The 22,460-nt window shown below is 34.4% G+C and overlaps 1 protein-coding gene and 1 long non-coding RNA gene across 7 annotated transcripts in view; one reads left to right on the top strand and one right to left on the bottom strand.

Annotated features, from left to right (window-relative positions):
* Nucleotides 1-3,157: 3,157 nt before the first annotated feature.
* Nucleotides 3,158-4,068, top strand: LOC141486515 (uncharacterized). Its single transcript, XR_012467902.1, has 2 exons — nucleotides 3,158-3,249; nucleotides 3,310-4,068. It is a non-coding gene; the product is annotated as an uncharacterized lncRNA (long non-coding RNA).
* A 5,116-nt stretch (nucleotides 4,069-9,184) lies between these two features.
* LOC111515788 (uncharacterized) overlaps nucleotides 9,185-22,460 on the bottom strand; it is a 221,525-nt gene continuing 208,249 nt past the window's right edge. For all 6 annotated transcript variants that reach the window (XM_074184636.1, XM_074184635.1, XM_074184637.1 and 3 more), the window contains one exon: nucleotides 9,185-9,647. The gene's annotated coding sequence lies outside the window, so the exon portion shown is untranslated. The remainder of the gene's footprint in view (nucleotides 9,648-22,460) is intronic.

Genomic DNA, 22,460 nt, shown 5'->3' with positions numbered 1-22,460 from the left:
TCAAACCCATAATAAGTATTTTATATTTTCACTATTTTTCCGCATTCCTGCTTTTTTCTACTTATCAAAATTTAAGCACACCTGTACTCGTCACCGAATTTCTTTTTCTGTAATATAATATTTTAAGAGCCTCTTTGATGTCAAAAACAAATTTTGAAAAATAAAAGTTGTCAAACTTGATGCAAAGTTCATCTAGTTTCAACGGGCTTTCAAAACTATACAGTACTTGAGTTTTTTAATGAGCAAATGGCCTCACAATATGAATTAGAACAAAACGGAACATTAGGAAACATCATTTCGTGATTCTTGAAGCCCATTCAATAAAAGAAAAAAACTCATAGTATTTACATTTACCTACTCCGCTAACAACAATTTAAAAAAACTGGGTAGGCTATGAAAAAATATGAAACTACATAATGTGTTTTAGAAAACGTCACTGTCACTGAATAAATTAATGCCCGTTAGTTCAATGTAATGTATGAAAATTAAAATAATATGTTATCTTTACAAGAAAAAATTGAAATTGTGCTAATTTGTGTGAAAACACATTGCATCGACAAGTGCTGATATTTTTAACGCAAGACATCCTGGTAGACATGTACAGTAATCCACTGTAAGTAGGATTTTAAAAAAATTAAACTGACTGGTTCAGTTGAAAATACTTTTAAAAAAACGTCATAATCCATCACGCAATAATGATGAGGTTCAGTTGGCTGTCTGCCTGGATGTTATCTAACAGGGAAAATCAAGTATTATCAATATTGTAGATAGAACTGGCGTTAAAAGAGAAAGCGTAAGAGCAATTTTACATAAAAATAAATTGAAACCCTACAAACCCAAATTTATAAATACCTTAAAGGAAAGAGATTTCGATGTTCGACTAGATTTCTCTTTCTGGTGCCAAGGAGAAGTAGAATTAAACAGAAATTTCCTTACAAAATCCTATGGACCGACGAAGCTACCTTCACATCGAACGGCGTAGTCAGTTCCCAGAATTGTAGTGGTGTGGCTCAGGAAAATCCTCATTTTGTGATAGAATGTCGGGACCAATATTCATTAAAAACAAATGTGTAGTGCGGTGTTTTAAATAATCAGGTAATGGGACCATTCTTTTTTAGACACAATTTAACTTCTTAGGATAATTTGCAATTTCTAAATACTGAGATCAGTGAATAGTGGACAATATGCCGGTTGAAATAAGACACAGTCTGTGGTATCAATGTGACGGGGCTCCTATTCAGTTCAAGACAAGTCAACGAGAAACTATTAGAAATGTTTAGGGCAAAGTTATTGGGCGAAATATGGATCAAATATGGCCGCCTAGGTCGCCAGATTTAACCCCACTAGATTTTTTCTTGTGGGGTTACTTAAAACAAATCGTTTATAAACAAAGGCCTTTTCGTGACGTGAATCACCTAGAAACTGTTATTAGAAACTCTATTTTAAACATAAACCCTGTGAGTATCAGCAACTCAATAAAAGATGTATCAAGAAGGACAATTGTCTGCATAGAACGCGATGGAAGACATACAGAAATGTAGTGTATTTAATGTCGTGAGTCTTTTTTTCGTGTTTTTTTGCTATTAGGTATAGGTACATGTTTATTTTCAGTTCCTTTTAATTAAGATTGAATTCGACTGTATTTTTTGTTAAAAAAACAATAAACACTCTAAGATATTGTTTCCTAATGTTCCGTTTTGTTCTAATTCATATTGTGAGGCCATTTGCTCATTAAAAAACCAAGTACTGTATAGTTTTGAAAGCCCCGTTGAAACTAGATGAACTTTGCATCAAGTTTGACAACTTTTATTTTTCAAAATTTGTTTTTGACATCAAAGAGGCTCTTAAAATATTATATTACAAAAAAAAGAAATTCGGTGACGAGTTTAGTTAAAATAAATGATTTAGTACAGGTGTGCTTAAATTTTGATAAGTAGAAAAAGCAGGAATGCGGAAAAATAGTGAAAATATAAAATACTTATTATGGGTTTGAAACTTGGTGTGTGGGTATAAAATTACAAAAGAAAATGTTTTTAGCCTTTGATATTTTTGGCTATTTTGAAGAATAATGTCATTTTTCGATGTTTCTTTTTTTAAATGTCAATTTTGACAGGTTAAGGAAATCACGTGACCTATTTTGTAGACGCCATTTGACATCATTTCTTAAGCAAAATCTACTGCCAAAATCAAATTTCACATAAAACGATAAATAAAAAAGTTTCCCATTTGATGCGGACTTTATCGGTGACACTGTATAATATATATATAATATTATATATATATATATATATATAAAATCTAGAAAGGTTAATGCAGTCAAGCTGCATTATCCATTTATTTTATATATATATATATATATATATATATATATATATATATATATATATATATATATATATATATATATATATATATAATCTAGAAAGGTTAATGCAGTCAAGCTGCTGGAGCAGCTGGAGCATAAGAAAATTCTTATCACAGAAAACTTCTCAATAAAATAATTTTCAATACTGGCAATAATACAAATTCCGATGTAATCAACAAAAATGTATGTAATGATAGTTTACCTATTAATTTTTCTTATAAATCCATACCTAACCTTGGAAATGTATATTCAAATATTATAAAACTATTTCATAATAAACAAAATATCAAAATATGCCAAAAAAATATTAAAACTATAAAGAATTTGACTACTGAATTGAAAGATATAACGGATACTACCAAAAAGTCAAATGTGATTCATAACATTCCTTGTAACAACTGTAACTTGGATTATATTGGAACAACATCTAGAATTCTCGATGATAGAATAACTTCACATTTAAGTGATATAAAGCTTAATAAGAAATCGTGCGCATTAGCACAGCATTCTATAGAAACAGGACATAAACCAAATTACTCTGGTATCGAAGTTCTACATACAGAAAAAAATATTTCTAAACGCCTTTTTCTTGAAATGGTTGAAATTAATAAGTCTTCTGTTTGTATGAATAAGAAAACTGACATTGATCATCTCAGCAATATATACAGTAACTAACTGAAACTACATAAAAAACATGATAATAATGGAAATTGTATCAATCAATAACTCTTTCTTAAAGTCAAAGATTATGAAATCATCATACCCATTGAAAAATGACATTTATGTGAAGGTATGACGTTTGTCAAACACAAAATAATCTATACATGTTTAACTTTCTCCGTCAGTTTATATGTTCAATTTATTGTTTTTAACTAATTTTTACTGTAAGTATGAATTGTAATGTTTTTCGATGGCAAAAAAACTAACAACTCAATAAATTATAGGCCCTGTACTGATTCAAATTGGAAACAGAACCACAGAACACAGAAGATATATGACTGAAAGTAGAACTCATATAATTATACGCTATACAAGAGATATGAGTTGGGTGTTGTGTGAATTTATGACTCATGCCGCTGATGAGAATGTGAGGTTGTTGTTTTCAGTTACCGGGCTATGCAAGCGACAAGTGCAAGACTTATTATTTCTATTATGATAGGTTGATGTTGGTGAAATTTTCAATAACTCACCCTCTGTTCCTGGATAAAAGTCGGTTTCAAATTCATTACATTGGTAAGAAGGCATATCGCAATTTGGCACATTCGATATCTGGTGTGGCAAATCTGGTGTGTCATAAACTTCTATATCTTTATCTGTAACAGCCCTTGCTCCTTCATTTTCAATTTGATAGCCTGGTATGCCAACCCACTGATCTGCGTGAAATTCATTATTTTCGTCGCTTGACAACTTCATTTGAGAAACGCCTTCAAAATTATCATTATTCAGCAAAGGATTTGTTTCTGGACCATTACCAAGTACATCATCGATATTGAACTCTCTGGAATTTCTGATAATGCGACGGTCACCGACTTTAGCCAAGCTGGCTCTGGCTTTAGCTAGTGCTACACTGTATTGGGCTTTAGCTCGCCAGTTGAGAGCATTTGCTATATTCCTTGCTTTCTGGTTCTGTAGATGAGCTAGTGCTAAGAGTACTCCTGGCGTAACACTATGAGAGGTGCGGAACCAAATTGCCCATATAACAAGCAGTTTAAAAATCAACTAAAATGGCATCAGAAAATATTGTTAAACTGTGCATCAATTTAAGCAATAACGCAAAACATGTTATTGAAAAAAATCAAGGATACAAAACAGTGTGTTCGTAAAATGTGGAATGCCATGGGAAAACGAATCCACAAATGGAGGGTGCAATTGCATACTCCCGTCCGGGAAGGAAGTGCATAGAAAAAATAACATTTTTTTCCCCGACTGAACCAGCAGGAGGGTGATGCTTTTCGAGTGTATGTATATAAGCATATATGTATATGTATACAGGATGTAACTGAATGAGTGTAAAACATTTAAGGAGGTGATTCCTCATCGAAAAAAAAAATTGGATCTTTCACATAAATAAACTTCATTGAGCATCCTTTGTTAAGGTACAGCCCCTTAAAGGGGGTACATAAAATTTGTATTACAATTTTTTTCACAATCACTGAAAAAGTTACAATATCGAAATTAACCTGACGTTTTGTACTACCAAAAAGACACTTAGCCAGTAATTTATTTGGTTTACCTCATGGTTGTAAGTTGTGGAAAACGCAATCCCTAAAATTCATTTCCAATGTAACTTTTTGTCTTATTATTTGTTTACCATCTGAAAATTCATTTCCGATAGCCTATTTCATTCTAAACAAAAAATGTCCCCTGGGTTTTTTGCCCAAAATAAACCAGTCCGCAGCAAAAAATTATTTTACGAACAACTACAGAGATACATCGTCATAAATGCGAACTGGATTTATTGTTATTTTGTAGCTAGTACCTGCATTGAACGATTGAAGGGTAATAAACAAAACTAATTTATCAATAACAAAACACCCAACATGTAGAAATCATAATAAATGTTCAATATGTCTACCTTCAGACATTTCGCATGCGTCTAGACGTCGGCGCATTGAGCCACGTATTCGTTCAAATATTCCTGGAGTATCTCTGATTACCCTGCATGCATCGATGATGCGGTTTCTTAAGTCATCTACATCGCGAACAGGAGTACGATAAACCAAATGCTGTAAATGGCCCCAAATAGAGTAATCGAAAGGATTGAGATCCGGGGATCGAGCGGACCAGTTCTGTGGTCCTCCTCGACCTATCCACTGATTTGCATATGTTTCAGTTAAATACTGATGTGCTACTCGACTAAAATGGACGGGAGCCCCATCATGCATAAAAAACATATCCCTTCTAACGCCCAAAGGAACTTCCTCCAGCAGTACTGAAAATTGAACGTATGCCTCACCATTTAATCGAGAAGGCAGAAAATGAGGCCCAATTAAATCATCCCCAATAACTCCGAGCCACACGTTAAGAGAAAAATGTTCTTGATGGTTATTTTCGACAATAGCGTGAGGGTTTTCATCAGCCCATATGTGGTTATTATGAAAATTAATAATCCTGTCCCGAGAAAAACTACATTCGTCTGTGAATTCTATCGTCTTCAGAAAGTCACAATTTTTCCAAATCATTTCCAGCATCCAATTGCAAAATTCAAGACGGTTCGGAAAGTCTCGCGGTAACACTGCCTGTACTCGTTGCAGATGGTAAGGGTATAGGAGTTGTTCCTTTAAAATTCGAAATACCGTCATATGATCAACATTTAGCTGGAAAGCAATCTTTCTAGTACTGGTAGTAGGTTGTTCTTCAATCAAATTAAGTACTGCTTCCTCAAGCTGTGGTGTTCGTACTTCTCGATGGCGACCACAATCCTGCGTTCTTTTGTCGAATGAACCATATTCTCGTAATCGTTGATGAAGTCGAGCAAATATTCTATGTGAAGGATGCTGCCGTTGAGGATACATTTCAGAATATCTTCTAGAAGCTTCTAACCCATTCCCCTGCGACAGACCGTAATCGTAATGCATATCAGCCATTTCTCCATTTGTGTATGCCATTTCAGTAGCAAGTGAATTATTAAAGTAACAAATTAAGAACAGAACAACAATACACAATTAGTATTATTTCAATTTCGAAAATTCACAAACTGACAGCGTCATACCAATTTAATCGTCACTATCGCTAATAGCGACCTACTAGATAGATTAGTTTCGTATTTTCGCATTTATGACGATGTATCTCTGTAGTTGTTCCTAAAATAAGTTTTTGTTGCGAACTGGTTTATTTAGGGCAAAAAACCTAAGAGACATTTTTTGTTTAGAATGAAACAGGCTAACGGAAATAAATTTTCAAATGGTAAACAAATAATAAGACAAAAAGTCACATTGGTAATAAATTTTAGGGGTTGCGTTTTCCACCCCTTTACAACCATGAGGTGAACCAAATAAATTTCTGGCTACATGTCTTTTTGGTAATACAAAACGTCAGGTTATTTTCAATATTGTAACTTTTTTAATGCTTGTGAAAAAAATTGTTATACAAATTTTATGTACCCTCTTTAAGGGGCTGTATCTTAACAAGGGATGCTTCAATGAAATTTCTTTGTATGAAAGATCCTTTTTTTTCGATGAGGAATCACCTCCTCAACTGTTTTACACTTATTTAGTTACACCCTGTATAGGGCGTTCCAACGAAAACTTGACCCCCCCTGTAAGTTAGAAACAGACGTGTAATCGAAAATTTCAAAGAGCACGTTAACTTTCATTTCTTCTCAGATGGAAATTTCACCCCCCTGCGGTCAGCAACTATCCACTAATTTTTCAATTTTTCACCTAGAACTTTTTCACGTAGAATTCAATGGCCTAAAAACAAATTTTTTCCAATGAAATACCAATACTTATGGAAAACTATTTTTTAAGGGACACCCTGTATATTCCTGCATATTTCAATAGAGCTCATAATTACCTTTGCAAAAATGTAGCTTGATATTTTGCTAGAGTTATCTTTGAAATACAAAGCTTTTAGATTTTTCACTTAGACTTTAAAACAGAATGTAAAATCTTTACTGGTAGCTGTCAAATTTTGCTTCAATCAGTGAAGACGCTCTTTAGTTAGCGGTTTTGTTCACTTTTCAAACACATTCGCAATGAAGTATGAGAATTATGAAAAATGGGATATGATAACATGTTTTTTAACGTACTGAGCCATTGCATGGGAACCGAAAATTCTACACAGGAGCCATGAGAACAACACCAACCGCGGCAATGGAATTAATCACGGGTCTGACCTCTCTTGATCTGTACGTTAAGGAGGTTGACTTGATGGCCATGGTACGATTGCGAATGGCTGGTGTAAACCTCGAAGTAGGAATGGGTCAATTGAGGCTGGGCCTATGGCGGGAAGCGCTTATTGCGCAACCTCTGCTGTAGGCAACAAGTGATGCAATTGAACTCAGGTTTGTGTTTAATAAACCCTACAAAATACAAATCCCATACGCCCCCATACGAACGATAACTCTCAGAAGTTGAGAAACTTGTGAGAGCTGAGGACTAACGAGGTCTTACCTTTTAACATGTGATTCTTAACACGGCTGCAGAATCATTCCAGCTTCAACCAGATTATCTCGAGAAAAATATCTGGTCGAGGCGGGAATCGAACCCACGGCTTTCCGATCGTGAGTCAGGCGCACTACTACCGCGGCCAATTCCAATAAAGCAGAACACAGTCAGATGCTACAAATACAATACGCATGTATATAGACTACTCAAAAACCAAAGAAGGCTCAGGATGTGGAGTGTACTCCAGATCACTAAGCCTAAGGATTAAGTGGGGAATGGGAAAAAATACCAGCTTGGTCAAAACAGAACTGTCTGGTATCTTAATCGCCACAAAAGAAATAATCAGGAATCTGGCAAAAACATAACAATCTGCACTGACAGCAGACTAGCCTTATCAGCCTTGAACAGACGTGTTAACTCAGGGCTAGTACTGGAGTGTCACCAAGATTCAGCCAAACCTCGGTGGGTTGAAGGGCACGACAGGAGTAAAGGTAATCGCGTTGCCAACTCTTCAGCCAAGGAAGCGGCTGAACTAAGAATTTTGGGACCCAGTGGCACCTACGGCCTGATGACTTCGACAATTGCGAAACTAGTCAAATGTTACACCCATGCTCAATCCCTAAACAGATGGGATAGAATCAAAAGATGCAATCTTGCCAGGATCACCTTGGGCAACCCTGGAAAGCTGGCGCCGAAGAAATATCTGGCGATGACTAGAAAAAATCTACGCTTAACAGTAGGATTTCTGACTCGCTACTGTCAACTAAAGAAACACCTCCATAATATGGGGCTAGTGCACACACCTCTATGCGAGTGCCCGGAGTTACCGTCAATAAGAGAGTGTTTGTTCGGCGAGTCTTGGTCTACACCTGCCGATATAAAGGAGATGTCTCCCAGCGACCTGTCCACCTTCCTGGAAAGGACAAGATGGACGATGACCTAGGAGGACAACTCCTCGGTAGGGTGTACAATAGGTTACATGTGGCCTAAGTGCTCACCCTCCCTACTCTACAGATACAAGCCGGGGAAAATGCAGAAGCAGCAAGCAATTTGTATCAGAGGTATCCAGAGAGAAGAGAACCATTCAGAGAAATTTTCGCATGATTGGAAGCGGCAGTGATGCAAAGTTTTGCTCCTCTCCCTCCTATTGAACTATTTAATTCGGCAAGGAACGTTCAGAAAAGATATCTCCTGTGGGTAGAGGAAGCTAGTAGACATTTCAAACACCTTCTCTGAAGAAATATAGTATAAATTGTTTTCAGTTTTATTGAAACTATGCGTTTTAATTATTACTGTGAAAGGCTTTCTCAACATTTGGTAGCTACTACTGAACAATTTCATTCTGTTTCTGTACCTTCTAAAGGCTGTAACTTTTTTTGTGTTCACATTTGCATTGAGGCTAGTTATATTCAATAGAGTTATATATGACCCCAGAAAACGTGATTACATTTATGGCCCACTTTTTTGTTACACTCTGTATATTCGTATTTCAAATGAACTCACCATGTTTTGGAACCTGAAGTGATATATTTCAAGATAATCTCCACTCACCAAATAAAAATTTCACTGACACTCATAGGTACAATGTCGTTCGTAGCAGAAATTCAAATTCTGCTTATGATGCATTATGTGCCGTATATTTTGCAATACTCACTACTGTTTACGAAAATGATGAACATAATGAAACACTGGGCGAATTAAAACAGTGAGCTATTAGTTCAACGACATTTATTAAAAGTACATTATCAAATGTACAATAAAATATTCTTGATTCCAGGATATAATTATTCATTTTTCACAATACTCATATCTCTCATCATGTACAAGTAAAATATATTTTGCAGTTAACAAGAAATACATTATTTCTTTACGATATGATTATTCGTTTACATCCAAAGACAAAAGTCCAAACAATCCTAGCATATTTGAATAACAGCAATTCAGTAATACAACAACAAAAACTATTTACAAAATATCATTGCAAAAAATGTGAGTCGAAAAATGCGTGGACTTGAAGCGAAACAATCACACTTTTCTGTCCCAAAAAATGCCTAGATTCCTAGGTTCTTTGGAGAGAAATATTCATCATACTCGTATGTCTCAAAAGGTCGTAGACTATTTTCATGCTCTCTGCAAGGGTTCCAGAAATGTCTAGAAATCTGTATGATCTGGACCTAAAAAGAAAATTTTCATAAAATTTGGAAATAACGAGCAGGTAGTTGAAAAATTTACAGGAATAAAGAATCTATGTAACTGGTATCATTCGATACGAAACAGATCGAATATCTTCAAAACACATGTTTTCTGAAAAAAATGCAAAAATACATTAATTTCTAATCCAAGGGGGACATCTTTCTATCATAACCTCAACTGTCATATCTCTCCCTCACACCTCGGTCACTATCATCCAAACAATTTGAATAGGGAAAGTAGTAAGTGTGAAACATCATTAGAAAGGTAATTTCATAAGGAATGCGGCCATATCAATTTTCGCTACCTGACTTTCTTTTTTGGCGCCCTCCTGCAGGAAAAAAACTGTTCCGTATTCCAAACTATTTGCGAGCTAATTTGACATAAATTCGGTGACAATGCATTATGGAATGTTTCTAAGGGGTAAAAAAATGGCGGCTCTACAATGGCGGACAAGATTTGCAATTACGGTTCGATTTGATTCAAAATTGATAACTGGTGGTTTTCAGGGTCGAAAATTATGAATTGTTTGTCAATGCAGAAAACAATATGGTGGCTCCAAGATGGCGAAAGAAATTTATAATTATGGTCTGATTCAAATGAAAATTAGTAAGTGAGGATTTTCAGGGTCGGATATTCAGGGTTATATTTTTTTTGTCGATGCAAAATAAAACAATAAAGTGACAAGTCCAGGATGGCGGATGAGATTTGTAATTATGGTCCAATTCGATTCAAAATTGGATTCTGGGGATTTTGGGTACAGATTTTTAGCATGACTAAAATGAAATGAATAAAATTAAATGAAAAGCTTTTAAATGAAATGAGAAGAAAAAAAAACTTGCCACAAGTACGGTGAAATTTTGATACTGTTAAGCACAGAATAACATAAGTCACACATCAAAAAAATATATAATTTTTTTAGCGCATTTGTATAAAAGCTTTTTTATCAATTCAATTGTCTTTTTAGTAATACTGGAAACTTGTAAGACCTCCATATGCCGATTTTTATTCGAATTGAAGTACAATTACGAATATCGCCCGCCATCTTATTTTTTCATCGACAAAACAATCATAACTTCCCACCCGGAAAATCCCCACATACTAATTTTGATTCGAATCGGACCATAATTACAAATTTCGTCTGCCATCTTGGAGCTAACATATTGTTTTTTTGCATTGACAAACAAATCATAATTTTCGACCCTGAAAACCACCACCTATCAATTCTGAATCAAATCGGACTATAATTGCAAATCTTGTCCGCCATTGTGGAGCCGTCATTTTGTATTTTCCCTTAGAAACATTCCATAATGCATTGTTACCAAATTTATGTCAAATCAGCTGGCAAATAATTTGGAATACAAAACAGTTTTTTTTCCCGCAAGAGGGCGCCAAAATAGAAAGTTAGATAGCGAAAATTGATATGGCCGAATTCCTTATGAAATTACCTTTTTAATGATGTGTCACACTTACTACTTTCCCTATTCAAATTGTTTGGATGATAGTGACCGAGGTGTGGGGGAGAGGTATGACAGTTGAGGTTATGATAGAAAGATGTCCCCCTTGGATTAGAAATCAACGTGTTTTTGCATTTTTTTTAGAAAACACGTGTTTTGAATATATTCCATCAGTTTCGTTTTTGGTGCCCCACCCTGTATACTACTAGGTACCGATGATGATTACTCAGAACACTTCTGAGAAATTCGTAGACCATGGCGCTACTAGTAATAAATCCATGATTTTGAGTTAACCCTATTATTCAAAAGACACGTGTATAAATTTGACAGCTGTTGGACTATGCTCCAAAAAAGCTATTACCGATGAAATCATCAAAAAAGTCCACAAAATAATTTTGGATGAAGGCAATTGAGATAGCTATGGCTCTAAAGATATCAAAGAAACGTGTTGGACATGAATATTTAGGTGTGCAAGAGACCTGTTCTAGGAGGGTACTGCGCGAGTTTACAATCGACCAAAAACAACAACGAATTGATGATTTTGAGCAGCTGTTGCACCATGAAAAACCCCAATCCTTACGTCGATATGTGACAATGAAGGACACATGGCTCTGTCAATTTTTTCAAATGAATCACCCTATATTGTTTCACATTATCAGATGCTCCATGAAGAGCAGATTTCAACAAAGCATAAAACATATGGTCTGGAACTCATGGTTCGGGAGCTATAAATTATTAGAGTTGAAAACGAGCCACCCTGAATAACTTTTGGAACAATAATTTTCAGGAAAAATAAAAAAACACCTCAACAATTGTATACAGGGGGGCACCTGTATACAATTGTTGGAACCTGGAACCTTTGGTGTAGTAATGAATATTACTGGAGTGCTTTCCCAACACCAAATCGTTATTTTTAACACCTCGACACATGTTTCGATCACCAAGTGATCATCTTCAAGAGGAAGTTTGAAGTGGAAACTTTTCTAAGCTAACGCTATTTATGCTATACAGGTATACTATACAGGTAAACCATACAGGTATACTACCCATACAGGTATACTACCCATACAGATATACCACCCTAAATTAATTTTACAATTTGTCTTATCTATTATTTTCCTTATGTAGTGTTTAAATGTTATAGTTATATATAAAACAATTTTCAGCTATATAAAAATTAATTTCCCAATATTCCTATCTAAATTTATTTTTACACTGTGTCTTCATGTATTAATCAGTGAATCCAATAATATTATTCTAACCAGTTATATAGTATGCTATTTGGTATTGGTCCGTCATCGTTATTCATAATATTATTATGTTTACTTATTTCTACAATCTCATAGGCATCTAGTTGCCCATTGTTGTTAACTTGTTCAACTAATCTTAATGAACTGAAGTCTATGAAATGGTTTTGTTGCAAAATATGATGGGCGACTGCTAATTTTGCAGGTCTTCCATATTTTAAGTGTGCTATGTGTTCCTTGTATCTTACATTAATAAATTTTTTTGTCTGTCCATAATATTTTGCATCGCAGTCCTTACATTCAATTTCGTAAATTCCAGACTTTTCCGAATTCTCGACTTTGTCTTTTGGACTTCCCAAAAGGCTCTGTAGTGTGTGACTTGTTTTTAAAAACCAACTTCATATCTAGTTCCTTGAAAATCTTTCCAAAGTTCTTCGTATATTGGTGGTATGGAACTGAGTGGTATGGAACTGAAAGTCGAGATTTCGTTCATTCTTAACCTAAACTTCTTCTTCCTTATTATGTCATCTACAGTACCCCTCGAGAAACCGTTAGTGGCTGTTATTTCCTGTATTGTATATTTTTCTTTTTTAAAACTATCATGTATCAGAGGAAGAGTCAAAAGACGATGCACACAAAAATTCAACCCAGCACGTTTGTGCTGTCCACAATGATGTGAACTGTTAGGAATAGGTATACCTGTACGTACTTGTTTCTTTTCTAAATATATCGTATTCTAACCCTCCATATTGGTTCCTCATTACCAAAATGTCAAGATATGGTATTTGTCCCTTATTTTCTAACTCATACGTGAATTTCATTGATGGACATCTATTATTTGATGAACAACAGGAAGGAACGGTCATGGGAAACCCCTTGTCCCCCTACCTGGCAGACCTGTTTATGAGCAGATTCAAAATGGAAACCAAAGAAAAGTGGAAGTATTTTTCTAGGATTTGGCTAAGGTATGTGGATGATATTTTCGCGATATTCGATACCAAAAAATCGAATATTGATGACTTTGTTTTCATTTTAAATAATGAGTTAGAAAATAAGGGACAACTACCATTTCTTGACGTTTTGGTAGTGAGGAACCAATATGGAGGGTTAGAAAATGATATATTTAGAAAAGAAACAAGCACGTACAGGTATATTCCTGACCGTTCACATCACTGCGGACAGCACAAACCCGCTGGGTTGAATTTTTTAGTGCATCATCCTTTGACTTTTCCTCTAACACATGATAGGTTAAAAAAGAAAAACGTACAATACAGGAAATAGCAGCCACTAACGGTTTCTCGAGGGGTATTGTTTGAAAAAAAAAATGTTTTTCCGTTAATCAGCTGTCGCCCCTTTACGAACGACAACCCTCAGAAGTTGAGAAAATTGTGGGAGCTAAGGACTAACGAGGTCTTACCTTTTAACTAGTGATTCCTAACACATATTGTAGATGACATAATAAGAAGAAGAAGTTCAGGTTAATAATGAACGAAATCTCGACTTTCAGAAAGGACAAAAACCAAGATAAATTCATCTCAGTTCCTTACCACCAATATACGGAGAACTCTGGAAAGATTTTCAAGGAACTAGGTATGTAGGTGGTTTTTAAAACAAGTCATACACTACAGACCCTTTTGGGAAGTCCAAAAGACAAAGTCGAGAATTCGGAAAAGTCTGGAATTTACGAAATTGAATGTGAGGATGCGATACAAAATATTATGGTCAGACGAAAAGATCTATTGAAGTAAGATATAAGGAACACATAGCACACTTAAAATATGGAAGACCTGAAAAATCAGCAGTCGCTGCAACAAAACCATTCCATAGACTTCAGTTCATTAAGATTAGTTAGACAAGTTAACAAAAATAGCCAACTAAATGCCTATGAGAGTGTAGAAATAAGTAAACATAATAATACTAAGAATAACGATGATGGATCAATACCATATTATTGGATTTACTGATTACTACAGTGTAAAAATAAATTTAGATAGGAATATTGTGAAATCAATTTTTATATACCTGAAAATTGTTTTATATATAACTATAACATTTAAACAGTACATAAGGACATATTGTAAAATAATAGATAAGGCAAATGATAAAATTAATTTAGGGAGGTATACCTGTATGGGTGGTATACCTGCATGGTTTACCTGTATAGTATACCTGTATAGCGTAAATAGCGTTAGCTTACGAAAATTTCCAGTTTAATCTTCCCCTTGAAGATGATCACTTGGTGATCGAAACCCGTCTCGATGTGTTAAAAATAACGATTTGGTGTTGGGAAAGAACTCTAGTAATATAGATTTCAACAAAGTAGAATACATTATGGTCTAAAGCTCATAGTTTGGAAACTAAAAATTATTTGAGTTGAAAACGAGTCATCCTGAATGAACTTCTGTACAATCTGTTACCTAGGTTTCATGTGTGTTTTTGTGAAGTATACTTCAAAAAAAGTCTTATTCTGCCTAGTTAAATTTGAATTCTATATTCTCTTCATTTTGTATTTACAATTGGGGTTTTTGTTGGGATCGGATTGAAATATTGAGTTTGTACTACCAGAATGAAAATATTGCTAGAGCTGCTGCCCGTATGTTCAATGATAATCATCCAGGAAGAAATTTACGACACAAATACGTTTCGGAATTATTGAACAAATTTATGGAAACTGTATCTGTTAACAATAAAAGGCATAACCGTTCAGGAGTTGTCAACGATGACGCTATTTGTACTGCCGTTTCAGGGCACGTTGGACTAATGGAAAATTCGCAATCTCTCACTAAGTTATCCCTAGAATCAGGAATCATTCGTACTAATGTTTTCAGGATCCTTCATAAGTGCAAATTTCATCCATATAAGATTAGACTAGTTCATGCATTGAACGAATTCGATAGACATATCGAGTTTTGTGAAAGTCTCACTGAACGGATCAACTTGCGTTAGAATTTCTTGTATGAAATTTGTTTTTCGGATGAATTTACGTTTGGTTTGAATGGAGACGTGAATCGGGAAAATTATCGATATTGGAGTGATACGAATCCTCATTTATACCGTCAAGTTCTTACCTAACGACCTCAAAAACTGAATGTTTGGGCAGGAATTTTAGGTGATCACGTCATAGGACCTTTTATTGTCGATGATAATTTGACTGGTGATAAATATTTGGATATGTTGGAGAATTGAATAATACGTGCGTAAATAGGGCAATTGAGGAGGATATAAATTTATTCAAAAACGAAATAGTTTTTCAGCAGGATGGTGCACCTCCTGTAGATTTCTTTCTATGGGATCATTTGAAGTCTAAAGTGTGTGAGATAGAATCAACATTAGTAGATTTGAGAGAGAATATCTTGAGGCATTGCAGAGAAATAACTTCCGAGATTCTCAACCATGTGAGGGCGGCAATGTAAGCTCGTTTGAACCATTGTATGGAAGTTGGTGGAAACGTTTTTGAACATTTACTATTGAAAATTCTTTTCTTCTTATTGTAGGCATAAGATTTTGATCCAAGAATTAATAAAACATCTCTTTTTCTGATTTATTACTTCCATATTTGCCTCTAGATCGAATATTTTAAAATGTGGCCTCCTGTATAATTGTTGACCTGTTTTTTTCTGCAAATCATTGTTTCAAATGTTATTCAAGGTCGATTTCAACTCAAATGATTTGTAGCTCCCGAACCATAAGTTTCAGACCCTATGTTTTATACTTTGTTGAAATCTGCTCATCATGGAGCATCTGATAATGCGAAACAATTTAGGGTGATGCATTTAAAAAAATTGGTGACATGCTCTGGGAGAGCGATAGGGGAAGTAACATCAAATATGAATATGTCAGAATGTGTCCCCCTGTATACTATTGTTGACGCGTTTTTTTATTCTTCCTGAAAATCATTGTACCTAAAGTTATTCAGGGTGGCTCCTTTTGAATGTATATACAGGGTGTCCGATATAAAAGTCCGCGGGCAAATATCTAAAAATGAAAAAGAATATCCATATTTCGTGAAATCAGATAATTTTGGTGTCAAAGGGTCCTCTTATTTACGTAGAGATCCAGCACCAGGCGTCATCCGTTAGGGCGTCGCGACACCGACGCCAATTTTTTTAAATGGTAACCCAGTATTTTCAATTGGTTTTTGAATTCTGCATTAAATTCTAAATTCAACCATATAGCACACTTGTAGTTTTCCTTGAAAACTGATGAAAATGCAATTTTATTGCGTATTATAAAGAGGGCCATGAATAAGTCCAAATAAATGCAATAATGTAAGTATTTATCGATCTGTCAGAAGACCTGTCAGATTTGATGAACGTGTATACAGTTTTGTGTTGGTTTTTCGTAAAATTGAAACATGGTACAATTTTCAAATGCAGAAAAGTTGGATATGATATGTATTTATAGCGAAGCAAGAAGGAATTCAAAAGAAGCAGTGAGAATATACGCTAATCGGTATCCTGGAAGAAAAGTGCGGTTAGACAAAACTTTAGCTGGCTCAGCCAAATCTTTGGCACGAAACGGATGTTTTAATGAACGGAAGGGAAAAATAGAAAAACAGCTATTGATGTTGCAGTGTTGCAGTGCTAGGTCAAATGGTGTTGAAATATAGTTCTACCAGACAAGTAACAATGCATTGTAACATTTCGAAATCGTCAATATAACGTATTTTGTCAAAAAACAATTCCATCCATACAAAATACATTTGGTTCAATTACTACATCTAGGTAATAATCTTCATGTTTCATTTTTAATAACTAAAATATATTCCCATATTCAGAAGATGCTGATAGAAGATTGAACTTCATTGCATGGTTGTCCACCGGTATTCATGATGATGATCAGTTTCTGAAAAAAATATCAAGGAGTGATGAAAGCCGTTTCCTCAACATCGGTATAATAAACAAACACAATTGTCACTTTTGGTCTGATGTGAACCCTCATTGGGTGCAAGAAACGAGATTTCAGTTTCTGTGGGGGGTTAATGTTTGGTGCGGAATTATTGATGGTTATTTGATAGGACCTCAGTTTTTGGAAGGAATTCTCAATGGGGGAGAGGTACTTGGTTTTTCTACATGTGTTGCCGAATCTCTTGGGGAATTTACCAATACAAACTCGACTGAATATGTGGTTTCAACAAGATGGGACACCTCCACATAATAATAGAATAGTTACCCAATATTTGGATGATACTTTAAATGAGAAATGGATTGAAAATAAGGGTTCCATACCATGTCCAGCTCGAAGTCCGGATATTACTCCACTAGATTTCTTTTTGTGTGGATATATCAAAGACCTAGTTTATATGCGACGTTCACGAAATGTAGAGGATTTGAAAAATAGTATCACAAATGTTTGTGCTTCCATAACGCGAGAGACGCTTTCAGGTGTTAAGAATTTAGGAATTACTAGAAAGATGCAATATGTTTATTCTACGTGAAGGGAGGCAGTTCGAACACTTACTAAAATTATTCTTGTTATTACTAATTGATTTCGTTATCATCATGCTAGTCGAGTTTATGGTCAAAGTAACATATTTTTTGGTAATTTGAAACATTTATTTTGATTTGTACAGAAATACGTAACTATACTAAAACCAATAATGATTGAGAGTAGAAGTAAGCCCAGTTGACAGCAAATCGGGGGCGTGCTTATTAATTTTTGAGAGGGTTGAGAATAAAGAAAAATTCTTAGTACAATTAGTTAAAATATTCATTCACATTTTTTATTTATTTCATTAAAACTTTGCAATATCGTAATTTACCTAATCGTTGTAGTCATTAGGTGGGCCTTATGAAAACGGAGTAATAATCGTGGTAATTATAGTAGGTACCAAATAAATTAACACTATTGGGTTGCAGCAATTGATAAGTGAACTCTTTATAACTATTCTCAAGCTTTCGAGTAACTTACACTCATCGTCAAGGGTACTAGAAAATACAAATTACAAATTTTTGATAATAGAATATAATATAAATGTAAATGTACAAATTTTCGTCTAATCTTCAACCTCAGATTCGTCACTGTTGCTACCGCTATCATCAAAGTGAATTATGATTGGTTCAATATTGTGTTCAATACGGTTGTTTACGTCCCACATTTTTTGCTCGTCTTTTAAACATGCTGCATGCATTTCTTCCAGTCTTCTGCAGAAACAGTTCGAATAGCTTCTTGTAGGTGATGTTGCACGTCCACTAATTTAAATGTTCTGTTTTCTCGTGCCACATGTCGACTATGGTATGGGGCATTGTCCATGACGATGACAGACCTAGGTTCCACAAGTTGAATGATGCCTTCAAACCATTTTTCAAACACCTCCACATTCATCTCTTCATGATAGTCGCCTGTTTTCTCAGATTTAAATATTAATTCACCATTTGGTAAAAATTCACTGTCGCTTCCTATATGTGTAACTATCAGACGACTACCTTTTCCAGATGGCTGTTTTAACCCAACTGACAAACCTTCAATAAAGGCTTGGTTTTGGCTTCTTCATCAACTGTGATTTTTTTTCGTCCGCTACTAGTTTTTGGCGTTTGTTTCTGCTTCTCTTAGTATTTTGTAAATCGATGATTTTGGTACACCGGTATAATCAGAGCACATATCAACTAATTTATCTTTTGTAATTGTGGAACTTAATGATGTAGAAATGCCCGGTTGGTTATTCGGAGGTACACACGTAGAATTACAGCACATATGCACAAAGTCATCTTTTGGTGGCTGATGATCTCTTTCAAGACAGTGAAATACTCGCAGTACAATTTGTTTTCTCTTACTGACCGAGACTCCGACCGTTTTACCTTTTTCGACGTGGAAGGCCCGACCATGTCTCCCATTTTTTGAGTAGTTTGAGAACGGCGTAGAAATATAATTATGTAACGCTTAAACACTTATTAGCACTATTATTTTCACCAATTGTTATCACAACACGTCGATTGCTGACTAACTTAACTGTAAAACGTACAATTCACGCTGTATAATTCACAAACCAATGATACGCTCATGGCTGCAAGTACATTAGTGAGGACTGCAACGATGAGATGGAAGTTACGGTAAAGTGACAAAGACAGAAATATCGTTGCGTACAGCGTTGCCACTAGTTGTAATAAATATCTAACACTTTACAGAAAATAATGAATTTTAATTGATCAGTAATCAGGAAATGTATAAGTATTACTCATTACAAGCTCATTACTGATTTTTGTCATAAATAATACCTTTTAATCGTACTAGTATTGTGTATTATCTATAATTTGTCACAACCTACAACTCTACTGCCTACTATATTTTGATTCTGCTATAAACTGGTAACGTAAAATTTAGATATGACAACGCGCTTTACTCTTAATCATTATTGGTTTTACTAAAGATAAAATTGAACATACAATGAAATTATAACTGATGGATTCATTTTATCCAACTCGTATTATTGCATTAATTTTGACAATAAAGGCAATAAAAAAGGCAATAAAATTGCTTTTTTTCATCAGTTTTCAAGGAAAACTACAAGTGTTCTCATGGCTGAATTCAGAATTTAATGCAGGATTCAAAAACGAATCGAAAAATCTGGGTTACTATTAAAAAAATGGCGTCGGTGTGGCGACGCCTTAATGGATGAGGCCTATTACTGGATCTTTTCGCAATTAAGAGGACCCTTTGATATCAAAATCATCTGCTTTCACGAAATATGGATATTCTCAGATATTTGCCACGGAATTTTATATGGGACACCCTGTTATTTTAGAGTGTACGTTTTTATGGATGGTGGGATATGTGCTTTTCCGGGGGTTTATCCGTTTTGTATTCTTCAAAGGTTGACGTTTTGCCACAATCATTCAAATAATGTTTTTTTGTCAGTTGAAAGTACAGTCTTTAGAGAAGAAATAAAACTTTTGTTGTTATGCCCATTTTCAAATTGCAGTTTACAATCTCTCCTTTTTCAATTTTCACTCTGAATATTTTTTATAGACTTGGTCGAAATATAACTCCTTCCAATTTAAAGATATTGCCATTTTACTATCGAAGTTTTCAACGATAAAGAAAATTACTTTCGTAAGAAAATCCAATAATATTCATTTGCATTTGATGTAATATTTCATGCATTTAATTTAACACACACTAAAAACCATTAGAAAAAGTTAAAGAGGTTAAACGTAAAAATCCATGCGGCATGTGAAAATTGTGGTCGTATGAACTTTGTTAAATGCGGAATAACTGGCTCCAAAATTGTTAAATGATCGTTAAATGTTCTTTAGTAGCAAACTACACCTTATTATGAGAAGTCCATCATACTTCCAAAATGTTGAAAAGCTGATTACTAACTGGTTTTTGTTAATGACAAAGATGTATTGTTAATTTCTATTAAACGGGTGAATATTATTTAGTTCAACAAATTCACGAACTCAAAAACTATGAAATGAGTTCGGCGTCAAATGCAAATAAAAGTATTGATTTCACGTGAGAATTTCTAAGGTGGAGTTTACTCCGAAAAAAATAGAACTGAAAAAATGAGCACAAAAGTCTATGAATTTTGTTTCTCGATATCTTTTCTGAAGATAGTCCTGTTTTTGGCTGGTAACATGATTTACAGAGAGATTTTTCCAAAATCCATAGAGAGGTATTGCTAGCAATAAAAACCCATTGCGTTTTCTATATATTTCAAGAATAATTTTTGGCGCTGCGAAGTCGAAAAATTACAACATTAAATAACTGTTGACAATCAGTTTCATATTCACATATTATGTGATAATTATTGGTGGAATCTTGACAATTGACAATCTTGATATAGTGAATTCCTGAAAGTGAAAGTATCATTATTCAAAACAATCTTCAACAGAACAATTTGTGTCAGAACAATTTTTCCGGGTTTTTTGGCGGTGGTCTGCAGGTTTGTATGCCTGACGTTTGTTTCGTTTACTACTGCGGTAGACATCATCAAAAGTGATTATTTCATCAGTTCGGACTTCCATTGTCTAGTATAATATAAATTGATTTGAAATCCCTGAAAAAAAATTAAAAAGATTAACCGAAAATAACAATTTTATTAAACAAAACACTGAAATTACAAAGAAATAACATACAAGCTATAAAAAAAATTAAATATTAATAAAAGCTGAAAATTAAAAAATATTATCAACAAATGATGAAAAGATTCCAAACCAAGTTACGTCACGACGTTTCGATTGTTAGTATCCACAACCATCTTCAGGTGATAATTAACAATCGAAACGTCGTGACGTAACTTGGTTTGGAATCGTTAAATTTTTATTTTTAATTTATTGTTAATAATATTTTTTTTATTTTCAGCTTTAATTATTATTTCAATGTTTTATTTTTTTTTGGTTGTTGCTTGTATGTTATTTATTTGTAATTTCAGTTTTTTGTTCATTAAAATTGTTATTTTTTTTCAGGGATTCCAAATCAATTTATATTATATTAGACAATAGAAGTCCGAACTGATGAAATACACCACGAAACATTGTCAGCCACTTTCAAACAAACATCAAAGGTGATGATGAACCGGTCGAGTTGGTGCTCGAGATGTTGTTTTCGTTGTTCCTACGCAGAAACTAAAATGCCATAATTTGTCTCCGGTTTTACAGTATCATAGGTGGGGTTGGTTTCTCCTAATTGGGTTACTCTTAATTGTTTTTCTCCATCTTGTTTGTGTATTATTAACGACAGGTAACCAGATATATAGAGAGGCAGTAGATTTTCAAAAAACCAGGGATAATTTCATTAGAAAAGAAGGGGTAATGAACATCAATAAAATCTGGCAACCTGTCCTTAATTATATACAAACAAGGTCAGGTAATCCAATGAAATGAAGAGAAATCAATTTACGCTCACTTATAAAACCGGAAACAATTTCAAGCACTGTAGTAAACATCAATAAAATCTGGCAACCTGTCCTTAATTATATACAAACAAGGTCAGGTAATCCAATGAAGAGAAATCAAGTCACGCTCACTTATAAAACCGGAGAAAATTTCAAGCACTGTAGTTTCTACGTTGGGAACAACTTGACCACTTTGACCATTACCTCAACGCTTTTATAATATCTACCGCAGTAGTAAACGAAACGTTAGGCATGAAA

The sequence above is a fragment of the Leptinotarsa decemlineata genome, unplaced genomic scaffold (genome assembly GCF_025532065.1).
Source record: "Leptinotarsa decemlineata unplaced genomic scaffold, Ldec_3_MD MMD2_tig00026358_RagTag_RagTag, whole genome shotgun sequence".
Lineage (NCBI taxonomy): Eukaryota > Metazoa > Arthropoda > Insecta > Coleoptera > Chrysomelidae > Leptinotarsa > Leptinotarsa decemlineata.
This window is presented reverse-complemented; position numbering and strand designations above follow the sequence as displayed.